The sequence below is a fragment of the Paramormyrops kingsleyae genome, unplaced genomic scaffold (assembly GCF_048594095.1).
Source record: "Paramormyrops kingsleyae isolate MSU_618 unplaced genomic scaffold, PKINGS_0.4 ups304, whole genome shotgun sequence".
NCBI lineage: Eukaryota > Metazoa > Chordata > Actinopteri > Osteoglossiformes > Mormyridae > Paramormyrops > Paramormyrops kingsleyae.
Genome location: NW_027326241.1, coordinates 15,037 through 22,554, shown reverse-complemented (window position 1 = coordinate 22,554; position 7,518 = coordinate 15,037).

Below are 7,518 nucleotides of genomic sequence, written 5' to 3'. Positions count from 1 at the left end.
CCCTGAGTGCAATCTAATGTTAAAATGGACGGTTGTGTGTGTATGTGAATGACTGTGTGTGTATGAGTGTGAATGTGTCAGGATTAGTGTGTGTGCAAATGTCAATGTGTGATTGTCTCCATGTGTGCTATTAAGGTGAGGAGATCTGTCTGAGCTTGAGTGGGCATGTGTATATGTGAGTGTATGAATGCATACATGTGTGATGTTAAGATGAGGGGGTGCGTGTATGCATGCGAGTGTGTGACTACCTACGTGTAGGTGTGGGTGTATAGTATCTAGTAGACTGCTTCCAGATAAAACATTTTTGAGCGTCAATATCGATATGCAACAATTACCATAACAACCAAAGTGACAATGATGTCCATAACAATAACAACAACAACACCAACAACGACTGCGACTGTAGTGAGACATTAAACAAGGGGGTTGAGGAACAGTAAGGGATATAAAGTGACCCAGCCTTAATAGTCCTTAGACAAAGCCGTCTAGTGTGCGGCGTGCGCTAAAAACCTGTATTAACTGCCAAACTTTAGTTAGTTTGTTAAATGCGTGTTACCTTAGTCGGAAGTGGTTTCAGTAGAGCCAAGCAGTGGTGTTCTGGTCGTGAAATAGATGTCCATTAACATACAGTCTGTCTACTGCGATGACAGCTCGGGCTCCCTCCGCAATGAATTTTTTCCTGAGCTGGAACAGGATTCTGCGACGATCCAGGATTTCTTTGGGAAATTGGTCGTTGACGCTGAAGTCCGTTCCTCTGAGCTCCCTGCCTCGGCTTTTCACCAGCTCCTTTTGTTTGAAATGTTCAAACTTGGCCACGATAGGTCTTGGACGCTGAGCTTCTTTCCTCACCCCTCCTATGCGGTGGACCCGATGAAACATGTTGTTGACGGTGTCCCGAGGAAGTTTAAGTTCTTGTTGCATGAAATTTCTGATGGTAGCTTCTGCGTCTTCCTCTGCGCGCTCCAGAATTCCGGCGAACACTAAATTGTCCTGCATACTTCTTGCTTGAATATCAAGCAGGGACTCTTTCATGCGCTTATTTTCTGTGGAGAGTTTCGCCATACCTTCCGTGAGGGATGTTACGGAGTCTCTGAGAATCTTGTTTTCAGATGCTAGCGATTCAACCTGTTGTTCACTGTACTCCAGAGATTCCCGTAATGCTTGAAATTCCTTGTGTAGGATTTCTACAAGTGCCAGTCGGGCGTCAAAACTGGAAAGTTTGTTATTAATGGACTCTAGGATATCTCCGTATTCCTTATCCGGCGATGAAGGGCTGCTTGAGGGGCTGTACAGTCCGAGCGGGTTCTCTTTGTGGACGGAGTCGCTTGGTTCTCCTTCATGATGACTCATTCGTAACACTCGTCCACGTAATCCTGTAAATCTTCCAAGGTTTCTTCGTCCAGGATGTAAATGAGTGAACTTATTTATCCGATAAAGTACTATAAATACTATTATTAATATTTTGGCTTGGTTAAGTTGGCTATCGAAGTAAGTTTTGTTTGTTTTTTTTTTTAGTAGGACGCTGCCATGTTGGATTACGCACAGCTCTCGCGAGATCTCACAGCATTACCGCCTCCTACCGAGTGGTGGACAAAGTCCACAAAGACAAATAATTTGAAATTTTACCTCATTCAGTGAGTCCAACATTGGTTTTATTTTGGTCCCTGCAGTCCCGCCCTTCCTCCGAAATATCTCCAGGAGTTTGGTGGTGTACCCGTCCAATCTGGACAAAAACATTCGCTCCAGATGAATTGTGGTTATTCGCTTAAACTCCTCTTTGATCTGAAATGAGAGATAAAAACACAAAATCATGTCAAAGATGACTCATGAGATCTCACATACACTTAGTTGCTGCACGAACAAGAACTGGATTTACCAAACCCCGTTTGCCCGTCTCACCGGCTTGACTCTCCTGCTTCACCGCTCGCCCGCAGGGAGAGGACCTTTGGCTCGCCCTGTTGCAGGAAACTGCGTTCTGGCGAGAGCTGCCGGAGATCCAAGAGGATCCCGGCTGCTACGCCCTCGTGGATCAGAGCTGGACCCTACTACAGGGAGTGACTCTGTCCACGGAAGTGCACGCTATGGTGGAAGTGCGCTCCCTCCTGCGGCAGCTCGTCTGCCAGGTGATAGAAGAGGCGCAGGGGAAAGAGAGAAAACGCCGTCCCGTCAATCTTCCTGGGAGCCTGCTCTCTCCTCCCCGCCTGGGATGACATTGCCGCTGCCCGCCTAGCCAGCTTCCATAGAGAGCAGCCGCCTCCGTTGGAAGCTTATTTTTATCGGCCGGAGCGTCTGGGGCACGGCGGAATTCGCGCCGTGAGAGACGGCATTCCCCGGGTCCCTATAGCCCTTAAAGGGGCAGCGCCTGCTCGCCCGGCGCCCATCCTGGCGCCAGTTCCGGAGCTGCCCGCCATTCCGGACCTGCCTGCTCCGGACCTGCCAGCAGCACCGGCTGCTGCTGCTGCCGCACTGCCCGCGGCACCGCCTGACCCGCCTGTCCTGCCTGCAGTCCCTGCAGCCGACACCACTCTGCCTGCGCCCCCTGCTGGCTGCGTGACTGCGGCGCCCCCTGCTGGCCGCGTGACGGCAGCGCCCGCCGAGGCGCCCCCTGCTGGCCACACGCCCAAGGTGCCCGCCGAGGCGCCCCCTGCTGATCTGCCTGTCTTGCCTGTCCTGCCGGCGCCTGATCTGCCTGTCCTGCCGGCGCCTGATCTGCCTGTCTCGCCTGTCCTGCCGGCGCCTGATCTGCCTGTCTCTTCAGTCCAGCCCAGCTCTCCCGTCCAGCCCGCGGCTCCGGCTGCACCGCCTGCAGCCACGCCCCCTGTTCTGCCCGAGCCTCCACCCTCGGGGACCTCCCTCTGGACTCCCATTCCCCTGTCTGGCCGGGAACAACGGCCTGGTGGACTGTCAGTGTCCCGTAAGGGATGGGGCCACAGGCATCGGGCCCGGTTCCCGCCCGCCCTGCCCCCTTGCTCACCCTCGCTCGCCTTGCTGCCGGCTGCGCCTCCGGCTCGTGGTCGGCGGTCGCCTCCGGGTCCCCCCACGGTGCCTCGGTGTCGGTCCTCGGTTATGCCTCCGGCGCCTTGACGGTCGCATCTGGGCCCTCCTGCTTTGGCGGGCTGTCGGACGGCGCCGTCGCCTGCTGCGGCTTCCCTCTCCTGCCCGCCTCCGCTGCTGTTCCCTCCGGCTCCCTTCATGCCCCCTCCGTCTCTCCCTCGTCCCGTCCCCTCGGCCCCTGTATGGTTCCCTCCGGCTCCCTTCTTCCCCTCGCCTGCAGCCCCTCCGCCCGCCGCCCGTCTGAGCTCCCTCGGGCTTCACTCCTCCCTCCTTCTTTTCCTTTCGTCCCGCCTGTCTCTGCCCCTTGTCCCTCTGTTCCGCCTCTGTTCACCCCTGGCCCCTTCTGTGTCTGTTCCTTCTGTGCCCCCCGTGTCTCCCTTCCTGGTTTGTCTTTCTGCGTTTCCTGTTCTTTGTCGCGTCCTGTCTTTCGGTTGCTCTTTGTTCCAGTTCTGTGTCTCGGTCCTGTTTCCCTGGTGTCGTTAATGGTTTTGTTCTTGTTTTCCAGGTCCTGTTTCCCCGGTTTGGTCTCCTTCGTCGCCTCCCCTTGGGGCGCGCCCGGAGTGCGCGCCTTTGGGGGGGGGGTTATGTCACGATCCGCTCCGTTCGATCCCGATGTGTGCCACGCCCACCTCGTTACCTCGTGTGATTCCCTGATTGTTCTCACCTGTGGCTCGTTACCAGTAGCTTGTCTTTTGTATTTAGTCCTTGCCCTACCCAGATCCGTCATTGTATTGTTGTAATGTTTAGTCGCCGTCAGTCCTGTGTGCTTCAATAAACCCCGTTTGCCCGTCTCACCGGCTTGACTCTCCTGCTTCACCGCTCGCCCGCCGGCGATCACAACACATGCAACTGCTTCAAACTTCCTTAAGTGGTTGTTAAGATGCTTCTCTGAATAAAAAAAACCAGAGCAGCAAAGTAGACAAGTAAATGAAAGAGGTCCACTTTGTGTGACCATCTCCACATGGTGTCGAGACAAATGGGTCTTAAGGGCATTAAATGTTTTAAACGAGCAAGGGCAATCAGTGTGAAGACAAGGGACTGACTGGCTGCGACCACCATTTCCATGCTTTAGTCTGTAGTGTTTTAACAATCCCAACCTCTTCTCTGACTCAAAGCTACATATCTTACACATCCATCTCATGTTGTGGCACCTTAAACAGACAAATTAACCATCTCAAAATTAAACCAAACTGCCACACATAAAGAAATTATGTGACAAGTTAAACCTAATCGTTACTAATTTGATCTTACCTTGTGTCAGTCGTGGAGTTCAAATTAGCAGTCAGAAGGTCCTATGTTCTGTAAAAAAAAAAAAAAAAAAAGGTTATGTATATGCTTTTCAACTAATTTCTACTAACTCAAGGATGCACACTGATATTTCATTTTTTTTAATCTACATATCATGTCAGCTCGGTGTCGCATTTAAAACAGGTCAATATGAAGACTTGAGTGAAATCGAGTGCGTGTACACAGAGGCCACACATTTGTCCGCATCGAGTACGTACATCGTTTTTTTTTTTTCTTTTTTTTCAAAATACACCTCATGGCAGTGGTGCAGCAATTATTTCAAACTGGACCGTGGTCGTTTTATTCACAAATACACATACACAATCATAAATTCCGTGCTGAAGTTCAGGCCCTGCATATTATATATATACATATTATTATTTTATTTATTTTTTTTGTTATTTTTTTAAGACGTTAGTTAAGGCAGCAGGCGTGTGTTGTTTAGGCGGCCGTCTAAGCTGTAAAGTGCTGTGGGAAATTCTGGACATACCTCCTGCCAGCAGAGTTAGTTAGCAAGTTAGCTAGATACAGTAGCAGGAAAATACACTATTTGCTAGCGCAGCAAGCGCCGCTGCTTTCAGTGCGGAGAAACTGACTTAAGTAGGTGAGCCAACAGGAACGTACAAAGTTTGTTTCGCTTAAAACTTACCTTCATGGTTCCATATTCACTTCTTCCCGTTTCCGTCAACAAGTCTGCCAACCGTCGAAATGTGGACCATGGTACATGTCTGAGAAAGACCGCTCAAATGTGGGGTCATGCTCCGAATGCAGAGAAGGTTGCCAGATTCACTGATGTCACTCCATTACATTTTACTTGGAAATATCAACTAATTAAGCCAATGAACTGGTTTAGTGAATATTACTTGGATCGAATGATTCAATTTACATACAAAACTGAGGACACATAATTACAAACAATCACCAAGTAATGCACTACACGAAAAACTGCTATTTTAAAGTAATAGCACTGAATTGGTATTTTTTTGTAGAATTTATATAGATAATTGAAATAATAATTACAGGGCCAAAAAAACATTTTTTTCAGTGCAGCAGTCTACAAGCCGTCCTGTATTATCTTTATTTTCGTCTTGTTCTGTGTGTGTTCACAAGACGTTTTAGCCCTGCTGACATATGATCGTCAAACTCTTCTTGCCTTAAGAACAGCTAAAGAAACTTGGAAAACAAATCACTATTTTGATGAGCAGTCGTCCAGGCTTCCACCACACCTGGCGTCTGTACCGGCTTACCTGTGCTGCTCACCACGTACCTTTATACGGAGGAGATGCTCCAGAAAGTGGGGGAAGCGAGGAGGTGTTTTGGTAAAGCTAAGGATCCTCACACCGTCCGGCTGCGGGAATCCAGATCGCTTTTTTCCAAGTGGATTCCCAGTGATTTATCGATCATTGGGGTGTCGCTGGATCCAGCAGATGTTTCCCACTCTGTCGACCGGCGACTCATGCTCGCTTCCTGAGGAACTGAGTCGTTCATGGCGGAATCGGGTCCGACCCGGCGGCGTGAATCACGCCAACCTCCGATTGCTACGGCGGGCCTCTCCACTGGCTTATGAGGAACAGGCACTTCGTTTGGCTCTTTTAAACACTAGATCAATAGCGAACAAAACGTTTATTCTGAATTTCATGAAATCACGTAAGTTGGATTTCATTTTTCTTTCGGAGATGTGGGTGAAACCGGGTGAGTTGACTGCATTTACTGAACTTCTGCCCCCTGATTGTTTATTTTTAAACTCCCCTCGGACCTCAGGCCGTGGTGGTGGTTTAGCCACAGTTTTTAAATCGGACTATCACTGCAAATTACTACCTGCAGACTTCTTCTCCAGCTTTGAGCTTCAGAAGTTAATTTTAATTTTTCTGTTCTCTGTGCTCTGATTTATGATATCCACTTGGATATTCTTAATATTGTCAGAATAAGAGTTATATAAGACTTAATAACCTACCCATTGTCATAGCAGCTTGCTGTGTGTGTTTTTAAGCTGGTGTCTGGGGGGCGTGGCCTTGTATGTATAATGCCCGGACTGTTTTCCGTGTGAATGGCGTGTGGGCATGTCCTGCCTCGGGTTATTAGCAGATAATGAAGTGCAACAGAAATTCTGTGCCTCTCCTTGGTTTCACATGGATTACATAAACTGAAAATATTTATTTTTCATTTAAATCAAAAAGATTTTCGCGGAGACTGAGACGGCTGAAAGTGCACCCTGTTTATTTTCTTTATTTTACAAAAGCACAATGTTTTGTGGGTATTGTGAGTATACATGAATAAAAGTAGACCATTTACAGATTAAAATTATGTACTACACTTACGTGTATGATCAAACATGACGACGCATTTTAAGTTCTTTTCACGGTTACCAGAAAAAAATGCAAGTGTCCCCGCTGGCGGGTCCGCCGACTCCCAAGGGTTAATGGTAGAGGAGAGCAACTGCTCTGGAAAGGAAAAGTGTAGCCACATTATGGAGTGTCTTAGAGGACATTTGATGTTAGTTCAGCTTAAGATAAGGGAGAGAAGACAGAATCCTCCAAAGTTCTTAGAGCTGCTAGCTGAGATTCGAGCGGAAGAGGAATATGCGGCAGCCAGAGTCAAGATCAGTATGTACACCCACAGAGTCCTCGGCAACAAAGAGTTGAACGGTTGCCAGACAGAAATACTGACTTAAAGGCTGAGGTAAAGGAACTGAAGTCATTGTTTGCTGCTATGACCACAACACCAAGTCAAGAAGGGAATGATGATAGACGGACTGCTCCAGTGGTTTCAGCGCCCTCAACAGCAAGCTGTGAAAATGCAGAAGTGGCAGCGCTGAAGAAACAAATAAAAAGTCCAACAGAGGGGCCAAATTCTTGGATGCCCCGGCAAATGCACTAAGAATAGAGCCATCCAGGCCCGTTCAAACTAGACCAAAGGCATGCCAACCTACCAGGGGTTCTGGTGACAGCATCTGTTATCGGTGTGGTGAAGGTGGACACTTTGCTAACAAGTGCCAGAATGATGAAAATCGAAGCAAAGTTATTCAGAAACTCATTCAGTCTCTCAAGAGAGCTAAGGAGGGATCTGTATCCACTCGAGAAGACCCAAGTTCTGACAAAGTCTGCTTGAGTAATAAAAGTGCAGTGACGTCTATAGGAGGCCCAGGCATTCCCAAGGGTCTGATAGGTCCCACCACAG